The sequence below is a fragment of the Panthera pardus genome, unplaced genomic scaffold (assembly GCF_024362965.1).
Source record: "Panthera pardus isolate Hobbes unplaced genomic scaffold, ASM2436296v1 HiC_scaffold_5, whole genome shotgun sequence".
Classification (NCBI taxonomy): domain Eukaryota; kingdom Metazoa; phylum Chordata; class Mammalia; order Carnivora; family Felidae; genus Panthera; species Panthera pardus.
The window spans coordinates 130,684-145,487 of record NW_026526980.1 but is presented as its reverse complement, the minus strand read 5'-3'; the positions used below and the strand labels follow the sequence as shown (position 1 = coordinate 145,487).

The following is a 14,804-nucleotide window of genomic DNA, read 5'->3' as shown; positions in this document are numbered from 1 at the left end:
GGCCACTTTCTGACAGTCACACAAGGAGAGCTCATGACTATATCTGCCCAGAAACATCATTTCTACATCCTCTGCAGATAGATTGGGAACTAAGGTGTCTTACAGGCACCTCTCTCTCAAGACTCTGCAGCAAAAAGGACAGCAAGTCTGGTGTCTATGAGATGTGATGAGTTTTATGGAGACTCTTGAGTCCTCTAAAAGACTTCTAAGAAAAAGAAAATAGTCTTTGGAGGGTCTTGTTTTTTGGACCCACTGTTTTCTATTCTGGGCTTTTATAAACTCCAGCAAAGCACTAAACTTGCTTAGCACACTTGTTCCTACTCTCTGCCTAAATACCAGAAACGTCCACACCCACAGGAATGCACTTCCCAACTCTGTGTCTTTGCCTAGAATAACATCCCCAGCCAATCTTAGCTCATTAAGTCTTACTTATCCCTCAAAACGCAGCGCAGGGGCGACTGGTGGCTCAGTTGGTTAAGCGTCTGACTCTTGATTTTGGCTCAGGTCATCCCTCGTTTCCTGGGATCAAGTCCCGTGCATCAGGCTCTGCACTGAAAGAATGGAGCCTGCTTGGGATTCTCTCTCCCCCTCACTCACGTGCACACACATGTTGTTCTCTCTCTCTCTCAAAATAAATAAACACTAAAATAAAAAAAATCAGTGCAGGTATCATCTCCTCTAGAACCCTTCTGTGAACCCTCAGAATGGGCTAAATGATTTTCCTGTGTGCCCCCAAAAGCCCTGTTCACACCTGTGGAAGAGAGAACACTGCCATTTGTTCACCAAACCCCTTTTCCTCCTGGATGCACAGCTAAACTACATTTCCCAGGCTCCCTTGCAGTGAGGTCATATGACTGCCTTTGGGCCAGTGGAAAATAGGAAGTAGTGATACACAGCTCTTGTTGAAAGATGATGACCCATGGAAACTCCCATGCTATCTTCCAGGCTTTCTTCCTCTGTCAGCTGGACAGATAGAGAGAATGCAGCAGTGAATACCAAGGCCCAGAGGATGATGTTGGCACGGAACAGAAGGAGCCTGGATCCCTGAAAGACTACATGGAAAAGTATCCAACCAATATTCTCCATGAACTGTCAGGTGGGCGACAAACTTCTACTGCATAACTTACAGAGATTCTGGAGTCGTCATGATTATAGCAATTAGTGTGACTTTCCCCATCTAATACAGCACCTCTGTCTTCGAACATACTATGAAACACTGAAATGGTGCATCTCCCCAACTAGGCTAGAAATTCATCAAGGACACGTTCTATGTAGTTTCAACAGTGCCTCGGCCCCCAGCAAAGAGCTTGATGCAGAACTGATGCCCAATAAGAAGGTCTCCAAGAGGGTTCCCAGGACTCCCAGATGGAAGATCATACTCGAGGGATAAAAAGAGCCTCTAGGAGGTTATTGTTTGAAAAGAAGGAAATGAAAAGGCCAGTGGGAAAGCAGATGGTTAGAGCCCATTTGGACAGAGCTTTAAACCAAAGACAAATCAAGAGCAAACTCTGAGGGCAATGGATTATTTGGGAGCGGCTTCCAGGTTCACAATGACCCTCTTTCTCTAGAAACAATACCCCCATTCTACAGAGGTTGGCCTCTATTAAGTCATATTTATACTTATGATCCTCTGCTCTCACAGCTAATTATGCCTGTAGTGAACAATTAACCAAAACTGGACCAATCTCTCTCCTTGGGAATCCAGAACCGGGCTAAAAAGAAATAGCCATAACATCTCTGCAGGGCACTGAAGACTATGACCTGCAAACTTGGAAGCCATGGACACCACATTCCTTCACATAGACAGGGAACTGATCAGCCAATCTGCAGAGGAGAGAGATAAACAATAAATGTAGAGAGAGGCGGAGATGAGAGGTGGGGGAAGGTGCCAGGTGCCTGAGCATTTTCTAATCCCCAGTTCTAATCCCTTCTAGAGGCCCAGCTGCATTCCTCTCCTGGATTCTAGGAGTGTATACTTTTATTGCTGCATGACAAGTTACCATAAATGCAGTGGCTCAAAATGAGACCCATTTGGGGCGCCTGGGTGGCGCAGTCGGTTAAGCGTCCGACTTCAGCCGGGTCACGATCTCGCGGTCTGTGAGTTCGAGCCCCGCGTCGGGCTCTAGGCTGATGGCTCGGAGCCTGGAGCCTGCTTCCGATTCTGTGTCTCCCTCTCTCTCTCTGCCCCTCTCCCGTTCATGCTCTGTCTCTCTCTGTCCCAAAAATAAATAAAAAACGTTGAAAAAAAAATTAAAAAAAAAAAAGCAAAAACAAAAACAAAAAAATGAGACCCATTTATTTGCTCCCAGTCGGGCAAGGCAGGAGGCTGGCATGACAGGACCCTCTGCTCAAGGCTGAAAACAAGGTGTCAAGCAGGGTGAAGTCTTGTGTAGAGGCGCTAGGGAAAATCCACTTCCAAACTCATTCTTGTTGTTGGAAAAATTTGATTCCTTGGGAGTTTCAGGGGCCACTTGCAGCTCTTACAGTTCACTTGCCCTCCTTGCCATGAGAACACCTCCAACTAAAGCCAGCAACAGTGGATCCAGTCCTTCTCGTGCTTCAAATCTCTGACTTGCCCTTCTGCAACCAGAAAAGACTTGCTACTTTTAAAAGGTTCAGAAGATCAGGCCCACCTGGATAATATCCCTATCCTAAGGTCAATTGATTCAGGACCTTAATTACATCTATAAAATCCCTTTATTACAGTAGCTAGATTAATGTTTGAATAACTGGGAGAACTCTGTCTACCATAATGGGGAACCTCAACCTCCCTTTGACAAAGTCTCTTTTTTGGCCTAAGCCAACACAAATAGGTTTCTATTATTTCCAAATAAATAATTTCAACAAATCCACAGAGTGAAGGATGGGGGCAGGGCTTGCTACCCTGAGTGGGAAATGTGAGAAGCAAATTGAGTAGTGCTGACCAGATTTAATATCAGTAGGTGAAAATAACCTGGTTAAAGTGTCTTAGCTGGAATCCAAACCTACAGATATCCATGTGAATTTCCCAGAACATGACTCTGCTCTATTTTATAAGTGTTGAAGGCCTAGGGCTGCCTTCATAGACCAGTGCTCCCCCATCTCTTATAAAGCAATATTTAGAGACAGAAAGTAGAATAAGAGTTACTGAACACTGAGAAGAAGGATGAAAGGAAAGTTATTGCCTCATAGGTACAGAGATTTTATTTAGGATGATGAAAAAATTTTGGAAACATACAGTGCTAATGGATGCACAGGAATATGAATGTACTTTACACTCAAAAATAGTTTAAATGGCAAATTTTATGTTATATATATCTTATCACAATTTTTTAAAGTTTAAAAAAAGGGGGAGCACTGGCTGGCTCAGTCAGTAGAGTGTGCGACTCTTGACCTTGGAGTCAGAGGTTTGAGCCCCATATTCGGTGTAGAGATTACTTAAAAATAAAATCTTAAAAAAAAAAAAAAAAGAGGAGTCAACTGGGTAGAAGGAGCATTCCTGGCAAAGAGTGACATGTGCAAAGGCCTTGTGGTGGGGCAAGTATGATTCAGTCAGCCAGTATGGCTGCACAGAGAGAGCAAAGGGAAGAGTGGGACAGATGAGATCTCTGATGGCTAGAGGAGGGTAGGACTAGAGACCACAGGGGCCAGGAAGCATCTGTCACAAAACTCCACCAACAGGTGATTCTCCAAATTCAAGAGCATGAGCGTGTATGATGGTCTTGTCACATGATGTGAGAGCACAGTGTTGGACATCCCAGTGTGACCATCCTATGTGGTCTCAGGAGAAAGGAGGTCCCACTTCTCTATCCAACTACCAAAATGAACAATGTAGGACTGCAGCTTATGCAATTACCTTCCTGGTGCTCTTGATGAACATGCTCACCAGCAAAGCAAATTTTAAAAGCCTTAAATTAATTGCCTGAAAAAGTACTCACTGCATTTAACAAGCAGAGTCCCTGCTAAACAAATGTCAGGGATAATTGGGACTCTTGTCCCCTGCCACTGCCGGGCCCCTGATTTCGAAGGGAGTCATCCCAGCACAAAACACCTGCAGGGCAACTGAGGGCAGAGCTACACAGAGACCACTCCCTGGGAGCTGCTCCAAAAAACTCAGTCATTTCAACTCATGGGAACTGAGAAAAATCACAGCAGTGCCCTTTAACACTGTTTATTTAGATCCTGGCAGAGAGGAATTCTCAGCACATCCCTCTGTCTCCATTTAATCACCAGTGATTACATAGCCTCTGGGGCAATAATGGTGGAATTAAACATGGGAATGCTAATTCTGACTTAAGACGTTTCACCTGGACAGATGGGTGGCCTCTCCCTCATTCTGCTGCAAACCGGCCTCACTGAGAGTTCCTACACAGCGCTTGCCACCCCTACATCAGGGCCATTTGCCCCATCAACCCATCAGAATTGCAAACAATTCTGTCTGTACATTTCTTTTCATACATTTTCCCAGTAATTCCATCATGATTCATGAGGCTCAAGAACCTAAATAAATTTCCCAGGCAGGTAAACCAGTTTGTGATGCAAGCGGCTCACTCCTCGGAATGGCTGGCATGGGAGAGGACATCTCGCAGAGGCCCACAGTGCCCTTTCCAGGGCCATGTCATGACTTTCGTGGGCCTGAGCCACTTTTGCCTTCATGGGCTCCGTTCCTCCATCAAATCAAAAGAAAACATGCACACACACACACACACACACACACACACATATATACGCACACACATATATATGTGTGTGTGTATATATGTATTATATACATATATTAGATTTTTTACCTATTGATATAAAGACAGATATGTCACTATTATATGTTTAAATTTTTTCTTCAATCTAAAAGTTCATTTTTCTTCTTCTGATTTCAAAAGAAATTAAAGCATTTTCAGTGGCCCTAGGCCCAGGGCCTACTGTGCCTAGTGGAAAAGCCCGCCCTGGTGCTTCCTTCCTCCAGATGCTCCAGAAGATGGAAGAGAGATGCCTCAAGTGCTCCAGAGGCAAAGCCAGCACACACCATGGGTGGGGGCTCTGCACTCTGCCTCCCCACACTCCCCCTGGAGCACCCTGAGTTGTGGCACCCTGAATTTCCCTAACAAACAGCAGCTACATATCTACCCAAGGGCAGGTTTCCTCTTGGGCCAGCAGCACATGCTCTGAAGTCAGAGTGTCTAAGTCTAGACCCCAGCTCCATCAACTACCAATTGTGTGACCTCAGCCAAGTGACTCTACCTCTCTCTCCAGGCTGTGGTGTCCTCACATGTGAGTGGGAAGAATAAGGCACCTGCCTCACAATATTGCCAGGAGGGTTTAATAAGATAAGACACGGAAAGTGCTCCCTGAATGAGAAATGGCTTTGCGTAATTAGTGGTGGTCTGGTGCTCTTAGATCATGGACCCATCTTGAGAATGCGATGGGATCTACAACTTCACACAAAGAAAGGATGCCCCAAATGTCCCATACACTCCAGTGGTGACTAGACCATCACTTCCACTCCACCCGCTATCCTGTCTCTAAAACTCACCAACCTACGGATAGCCTTGGGCCCTGTGGGGTCCAGGTAAAAAAGCCCATATTCAGACAACCTTGCTGGTTCTGTAGGAAAGGGCCTGATGAACAAGGGGAGCCCAGATGAGACTTGTTTCCAGTCTAATCTCCCCTAAAACAAGAATGGCACTAATGCAAAGAGTCTCAGTGCTGTGGGGACAGCCATGCCTAGGGCAGCTTTGTTAAATGATCCGTGCTCCCCTTCTCAACTGACATGGCTTGGGGCCACCTCAGAAGGCTGCAGGGAGAAGGAGGGGGCCCCATGCACTGCAGTGAATGGAGCAACAGGCATGCATTCAAATCACGCCCCCTGGCTGTGCATAACTTTGAGCAACAAGCATCACCAGCAGCCTTCATTCCCTCATGTCTAAAGCAGAGACGTGGTATCTATCCTTCAGGGTGGCTGTGAAGACAAAATTAAACCACTTACAGAAAGCAACCAGCCAACCGGGTGCCTGGCACAAAATGGAAGCAAGTCTCCTCGCTGGGCCAGCCATGCTCCCTGACACACTTGTGGGAAAAGTCACTAAACGCCAGGAAACAAATAAACGCCTGCTGCTCCTCACGCCGGAGCATGCTAAACGGAGTCAGCCATGTGAGAAGTGGCAAGATTGGATCCAATCCTGCCGTTTTCAGTGTCTGCCCTTGTGCTTCTCCGTGCCAGGCTTACACTGGATTTCTCTGTCCAAGCAATCTTATGAAGTTCAACACAGTATCTGCCAGACTCATGGGCCCCTCCTCAGAGCTCAGTGTTGGCCCCTATAAAGGATGACAGGTCCCTCTCTGGCCCAAGAGCCCCATAGGTGAATCCAATGTACCCCCATGTCACCTATAATTTAAGCCAGGTCTTCCCAATTTGAAGAAACTCTGTTCCTACTTTCAGCAGCCCTGGAAGACAATTGCCTATACGTTCTAAGATATGCCTCAAAGACCTTCTCCTCCCACCCTACATAAGTTCCGATCACAACATACGGCCCATATTTAATCAGAATCTCCTAAACATGCTTTCCTTGTTGGTTATATCTACCGGGATATTTTTATGTAATAAAATCACAAACTGGCCCTTTGTGTAATTCATGTGGGGTTTCACTCATGCAGCACCCTAACACTTAGTGAGCATCTTCTAGGTATCAGACACCATCCTAAGCACCAGAAAATCCGGAAGGTAACAACACGTTCCCTGCCTTGGCAGCTCTCATGGTTGTCAGGGAGGACAGATGTTTCCACAAGTTATTACGGTGCTGGGGTCAGGAGCACGTGACCATGGGAATCCAGAGGGGGAACAATATCAGAGCTACTTCCCGTGAACTGGGGCTTGCTAAAGCTGTGTCTGGATCAATAACAAAAGAGGGACCAATGCCTCCATAACTATTCCCTATTATGGGTGTAGTGTGTCTACGTGAGTTCCTTCTGAAAAACAGTGCCAACCACCAAAGACTTTACGAAAGGTTTTAACAGCAGCACAGTCATGAATGAGAGTTCCAACTGCTCTACATCCTTACCAGCACTCGGTCTTGTCAGTGTTTTTCATTTTAACCATTGTATATATGTGTAGTGGTTTTAATTTGAATTTTCCTGAGGCGCCTGGGTGGCTCACTCAGTTAAGCATCCAACTCTCAATCTTGGCTCTGGTCATGATCTCACAGTTCGTGGGTTTGAGCCCCACATTGGGCTCTGCACTGAAGGTGGGGATCCTGCATGGAATTCTCTCTCCTCTCTCTATTCCTATCCCACCTGTGCTCGTTCTCTCTCTCTCTCTCTCTCTCTCTCTCTCTCTCTCTCATAAAGTTAAAAAATGAAAATTAAAACAAAATAATTTGAATTTTCCTAATGAGTAATCATGTGGGGCATCTTTTCTTATATACTTACTATGACTTGGCTATCTTTTTTGCAAAATGCCTAGTCAAGTCTGTGCCTACTTTTTTGCTGTGGATTATCAGTCTTTTTCTAAGTGATTTATGGGAGTCAGTTTCATATCTTAGATACAAGTCACCTGTCAGATACCCTTTTACTCTCTTAATGGTATCCTTCGGGGGTGCCTGGGTGACTCAGTCAGTTAAGCATCTGACTCTTGATTTCGGCTCAGGTCATGATCTCAGGGTTCATGGGATTGAACCCCATGTCAGACTCTGTGATGACAGCATGGGGCCTGCTTGGGATTCTCTCTCTCTCTCTCTCTCTCTCTCTTTCTCTCTCTCTCTCTCTCTCTCTCTCTCTCTGCCACTCCTGCATGCACACCCTCCCTCTCTCTCTCTCTCTCTCAAAATAAATAAACATTTTTTAAAAAGGTGTCCTTTGATGAAAAGAAGTTCTTAATTTCCTTAAGACCCAATTATCAATTTTTCTTAAGGTTAGTGTGTTTGTTCTAAGAAATCTTTGCCCACACTCCAAGTTCATGAAAATATTCTGTGTTATCTATTAAAAATGTTATTTTTTAAGCTTTCACATTTAGATCTAAAAATCCACCTGGAATTGATTTTCGGTTTATGGTTTATGAGAAGTAAGAGTCAAAATGAATCCTTTTCCCATAGAAACTATCAGTGGACCTGGGGTCATTTACTGACAAGTGCTCTCTCCTGCTGTTCCATAGCAAATTTTTGATATAAAAAAAGTCTGCATGTATGGGAAAAAATAATAATGCAAACTGCAGATATTTAAAAAGAAACAATAGGGGCGCCTGGGTGGCTCAGTCAGTTAAGTGTCCAACTTTGGCTCAGGTCATGATCTCACGGTTCATGGGTTCGACAGCTCAGAGTCTGAAGCCTGCTTCAAATTCTGTGTTTCCCTCTCTCTCTGCCCCTCACCCACTCATGCTCTGTCTCTCAAAAACAAATAAACATTAAAAAATATTTTTTAAAAATGTTTTAATAAATTAACTGAACAAAAAGAAACAACAGATGATGGCACAACAAGTAATTAATTTCTCAAGTCTAGCAAGATCATATTAGTCACAGACACCATCATCCCAGGTGAGCACCGACTCTCCTGTTCATGGTTCTCATAAGCTGAGGATTAATTCCAACCTTACAGCAGTATGTGGTGTGGTCTCTGCCCACATATCCCTAGCCCAGACAAAGTGACCCTGACAGGTACAGTTTCCTGCCTCACTGGTGAGGAAGCAGACTCAAAGATGCTGCATAGCATACCCATATCTCTGTACCTAGAAAATGGTGAAGCTGAAATTCTAAAACAGGTCTGCCTAATCCCAGAGTACACACTTTTCATCTCTACACTCTGCCGCCCATCCCTGGGAAGACTGGAAAAGAGTCTGTGGAGGAGGTGACATTAGAGCTGAACCCAAAGGGAAAAATAGGAACAACAAATCATCATTTTCTGCTCAAAGTAAGCAGAGAGGAACCAGCAGCTCACTCAAAATCACAGGGCTGGAAGGAGAAGTTCCAGCTCTAGTTTAAATTTGAAAATGGCTCAAAGATGTCCATGATACATCTAAAAAAAAGGCAGCAGGTAAACAGAAGCTTTAGGAATCAGGTGAAATGTGGTTTTATCTGTCTGTGCACATCTATGCACATATGGCATAATCTAATAGAATTGCTTTTTTTATGTTTCATCATTTTGTAAAGTCACATCCCCATATATAATAATTAACAAACATTACCAAATTTGAGATGGCTCAGACACCTAAGAAAGCATGACAAAGCATTACGAACCCCTAACTAAACCTCAGGACACATTAACTCTGATGTTATTCACTGTGGTGTGCACACACTAAGTTCTATCTAGTTTTGACTGAGAGGGCTGCCATCAATCACTAGATGAGCCTAAGTGAAAAATAATAATACAGAGAGACAAAGAAATACAGAAACTGAGAAAGAAATACAGAAATCTTAACCCTAAGTGGGACCTCTGGTTCAAAGTGGCAGATTAAGTACATGTATTTATCTCCTAAAAACTCATTAAAACAAGAGGAATTTTACTATTTTTTTAACGTTTATTTATTTTTGAGAGAGGGAGAGAAAGAGACAGAGAATGAGCAGGGGAGGGGCACAGAGACAGGGAGACAGAATCTGAAGCAGGCTCCAGGCTCCAAGCCATCAGCACAGAGCCCAATGCAGGGCTCAAACTCAGAGTGTGAGATCACGATCTCAGCCAAAGTTGGACGCTTAACTGACTGAGCCACCCAGGCACCCCAAAAACAAGAGGAATTTTAAAAGCCAGAGACTTGCAAGAATTAGAAGAAAGAGAGGAGAACCCCTGTTAAAGACAGGTTTTAGTACATTCCTGGAGCATGTTTGAGGAAGTGGTACCAGGAAACAAGGTGGAGGAAACCAGCCAAGACAAGATGAGAAATGAGAGGGAACAGCCAAGGTGGAAGCCAGTCGACATTCAAGAAACTCAGAGCCTTAAACTCTGAAAATGCCAAGCCCAGAGAAACAACCCCCAGTAAACAACAGGAAAGACCCAGGAGTACAGACATGTAGAAGGGAGATCTAAGAAGAGTGTCCTAAAAAGAGGAAGGAAGGAAGGGGAAAAGAAATGAAAAAGATTTTGACCATATATTTATTATAAGAAAAATCTTGAAAAAATAATTTAAGACACAAAGAAGGCAAATAGTTTGGGGAATAGGGGAGAGTGTAAACTCCAGAAACAAACAAGAAATAAAATATCATCTTAGTACTATTGGCTTTGAAAAGAATAATATTTACATAGCCAAAATAACGTAAGCTCTATTTGTTAATTTTACTAAATAGAGTAATATTAACAATCTGTCATGGTTGGGGGAAGGGAAGGTATGAGGTGGAAATGAAGTTAAACTTCACCTATCACAGTCAGAAATTTGAGCTGATAATGACTGAAACTCATCAATCAAGAATGAGTGATATATACACATTTTCTGAGCCATGGTGGTAAGATCACTGTGGGCTTGAAACTAAAAAAGTTCAGTTATTGCCTCTAGGGAGTAAACAAAGGTAGAAAGTAATTTTTTTTAATTATAACCCTTTCAGTACTACAAGATTTTTTTTTAAGCACAAGAATGATCATTTTAAATTACATGTATTTTACAATGCTTAGGCACATGTGTATGTGCACATGTATGCTTAATTCTCTGTGTCTGAGATTAGGTATGTGTTGTTAAATACATCAAAAATTCTGGTATAAAACATCCTATACTATTAACAGGGATGGGGATAGAAAGGGTGAGACAAGGAGATAACAGAGCATTCCTCTTTCTTCTATATACTTCTCAGCTCTTTTAATTTGTTTTACCACAAGCATGTGTGTGTTACTTTTGTGATGTTTTAAGTGCTGGGTGGAAGGAGGGCAGAGAGAGAATGAGGAGTGTAGAAGATACTGGGCAGATGGATATGAGACAGATTTAAGAGAGGAAAGAAAAAGTCTGCACACCTGAGTGCCCAGCTCCTGATCTGAGCACAGAAACAGGACTTGCCAAATGCCACACTCAACCCTGCCAGGCATGAGATGCAAGCACAGTAATGACAGTGACTAGCCTGGGGACCACCAACTGAAATTTAATAAGCAACTAACCAATTCCATTGCCAAGCCCCAGGAACAGCCAGTTTTTTTTTTTTTCTTTTCCACTGAGAAGCTTAAGTGGAAGGGAAAATACTAATTTCATATTTCTCCTCCAACTAGTCAACTGAGATTGCCAAAGTTTTGTGAAGATGCCAGCCTTGAGAGAGGCAAAATAAGCCTCACCCCCAATGGCTGCTGGTTCTAGAAATGATTCCTCTTGCTCTACACCAAATTATTCTTGCAAAACCTGATGATAGTGGAGAATACGGAGGAGGTTAAAGCCTGTTCTGGCCCAGCAGTGATCTGATACTTTGCACTGAAGTCTTCCAGAGAGCACAGCAGACAGGGGCTGCAGAAGATACAGAGCATAAACGAATCCAGATATGGGGCAGGGAAGAAAAGGCATGGTCTCTAGAAAACAACTCTTACCATCCTCTGCGAATCATTGCTATGCATCTAACATAATCTGTTATGATAAATCTCTGACCATCAGAATTCTACAAGATACCTCCATTTGAAAGAGATGTATGTGGAATACTGATAGGAGCTAGTATCCAAATCAGCAAAGGTTCTAAATCTTCTTTACTTATCATGCTACAACTTAAGGGTAACTCCCTCTTTAAAACCTTAAATGGCTGCACCTCACTAAGAGATAGAGCATGAAGCAAATGTGTATATACAATTAACAACAGCAAACATTCAGCACTTACTGCATGCCAGGCATTGTTTCAGGCACCCTACGTATCCTAACTCAATTATACCTCATAATAATCCTCTGAAGCAGGGAATATAATTGTCTCATTTTATACATGAGAAAAATAAGACACAAAGAGCCTGTCCAAGGTTACGCAGCTAAGAAGTAGCAGAACTGTGATTTGAAACTAAGTAGTTTGATTCCAGAGTCTGTGTTCTGTCTCTCAACACCTCCACTTGCAAGTTTAATAGGTATCTGAGACTCAGTATGTCCTATATGAACTCTTAACATCCTGCCCATCCTATCCTCTCTCTCCCCTCCCCAAAAAGAAAAAAACTTGTTTCTCCCTAAACCTTCCTTATCTCAGGTAATAAGAACTCCATCCTTGGGGCACCTGGGGCTTAGTTGGTTAAGCATCCAACTTCAGCTCAGGTCATGATCTCGTGGTCAATGGATTGAAGCCCAGCTGCGAGCTCTGTGCTGACAGCTCAGAGCCTGGAGCCTGCTTCGGATTCTGTGTCTCCCTCTCTCTCTGCACCTCCCCTGCTCACACTCTGTCTCTGTCTCTCTCTCAAAAATAAATAATAAACATTGAAAAAAGATTTTAAAAAAATGAACCCCATCCTTAACTGCTCAAGCCCAAAACCTTCTAGGCATCCTTGACCCCTTCTTTATTACCAATGCCATTCCACAGCCAAACTGTCAGGAAATCCCACCTCCAAAATCTACCTTCAAAATACATTTTGCTGCTTCAGAATCTTACCGCTGCACACCATTTCCACTGGCCTAAGCCGCCATCATCTCTCTCCTGAGTTTCTGCAAGAGCTTCTTCATTGATTTCCCTGTCAACCCTGCTATCATACATTTTCCTTAACCCCAAAGTGGAAATCAAATCATGCCACTCTTCTGTTCAAACCCCCCAAACTGAAGTTGTTTCAATGGGTTACAAGTTCCTCTGCAGCCTTCCTATCCTCCTAACTTAATACTTGCCCCTTATTTTTTCTACTGCAGCCACACCAGCTCTGTTGCTCTCCTTGAACGCAACCCACAGGCTCCCACCCCAGGGCCTTTACACCTCCTGATCCTCTGCCCACAGTGCCTTTCCCTGAACATCAACATGTCTCACCCCCTCATGTCCTCCATGTTAGAATATCATCCTTTCATCCCTGACCACCCTATTGACATTGAAACCCTCAGCCCTGCAACCTACTTTCCACCTTCTCTGCTTTATTTTTCCATAGTGCACCTATCTCCTAGAATAGCACCTGATGCAGATTAGATGCCCAATAAATATGTCTTCCGTTGATAAAAAGCACAATTTCTGATCACATAATTTAATTTTTTAGGATGTTGATAGGTGCAAGCAAAAGAAATTTAACTAGATTATGCACATTTCTTCATACAAGTAATACAGAGATCCTTTAACGATTTGAGTGTATAGATTTATTTGACCTCCAAACTCCTTTGTCACATTAGTGTTTCTTGGAAAATTCTAGGCAGGTGTACCAAATAGAGTAGGCAGTAGTGAAAGGAGAAGTCTGGTGAGCAAAGGAAAAAACATTTTTGTTTCTACGCCAGCTCAAACTCACTGACAAGAATTTTCTAGAGTGCCACGTGGATAAAGATCCTGAGGATTTGACGAGAACAGGGACTGTGATCCATTAGTGATTTTGCACAGTGCACAAAGGAGGGAATGGCATCACAGGCTCTTGCCTTCCCTGCACATAGACTTTCCTCACAAATCCAGAAGGATCAATGAAATGGGATGTCCCACTTACTCTTCTACAGCCTTTATTTTCATAAGAAATGAATTTGACAAGAAATTGCAAGGGCAAAAATTGCAAGGGCAAGAAATATGGAGAAGAAACTTTCAATAAAATCTCACAGGTCCCAATTCAAGACTGCTGAAAGCTGCTTTGTTTTGCTAATCAGTGGAGTAAAGCATGGTCTTTAAAGCATGGTCCTTAAAAAAAAAAAAAAAAAAGAAAGAAAGGAAAAAAAAGCTCATGGGAAATATCTAGAGATACAGATGGAGAAACTAGCACCCCAATGTTTACCACCAGCTCCCCCATCAGTTACCCTCCATAGAAGTAGGCACCTTCTCCTCCATCCTCCATGAAAGACAGAGAGCAGTTGTTTTATTATTTTTTAATGTTTATTTATTTCTGAGAGAGAGAGACACAGAGCATGAGCAAGGGAGGGGCAGAGAAAGAGTGAGACACAGAATGTGAAGCAGGCTCCAGGCTATGAGCTGTCAGCACAGAGCCTGATGCGGGGCTTGAACCTACAAACCGTGAGATCATGACCTGAGCCAAGGTCGGACACTTAACAGACTGAGCCATTCAGATGCCCCAGAAAGCAGTTGTTTTAAAGATTCCATGCAAAGAACCCCACCAGGATTTTTCTAATCACAACAGAAACCCATGCAGTGTGGGACTAAGAAAAGAAAAGCTTGATTTCTCTTCAATATGAGTCTCAACTTTTGTAATTGAGTGTAACCGGTAAAACAGGCCCCATACAGACTCCAAAACATGCAGCACCCACTCATCCCAGACTGATCTGACCAAACCAGCATTCTGTGAGGCCACCAATTCAGACCTCTCCACTCAGGGCAATCGTCATTCAGGCCCAGTCCACTTGGAAGCCCACCTAGAGAACACCACACAAACTGCAGGTAGATTAAAACCTATCTGTGAAAAACTGCTCCAAATCAATAACCAAAGACAATTCACCAAAAACTGGAAAGAATATGAAGACGCAAACTTCATGAAACCATATCCAAGTTGCCAATAACTCATGAAGAGGTTCAGACTCACTGGGAACAGGAGAAATGTGAAGGAAAATATTTCTCTATACTGTTGAGAAGATTCCTTCACCTGGCTAACTCCCACCCATCCTCCAGATCTCAGCTGAGATTCCTCTTCCACAGAGATGTTATTTTCTTTGTAGCTCTTATTACTGGATATGATGGATTTATAGATGCATTTGTGAGTTTAATTTCTGTCTTCCATGTAAGCCATGGGCTCCATGAAGGGAGTAACAATGTCTGGTTTTGTTTTGTTTTTTCACCGTTCTGTCCCCAAGA

The 14,804-nt window shown here is 43.3% G+C and overlaps 1 protein-coding gene across 21 annotated transcripts in view; it reads right to left on the bottom strand.

Moving 5' to 3' along the window:
* The window catches only part of RBFOX1 (RNA binding fox-1 homolog 1), a 2,061,409-nt gene that overhangs the window by 2,007,738 nt on the left and 38,867 nt on the right, over positions 1 to 14,804 (bottom strand). The gene's annotated exons all lie outside the window — the stretch shown is intronic.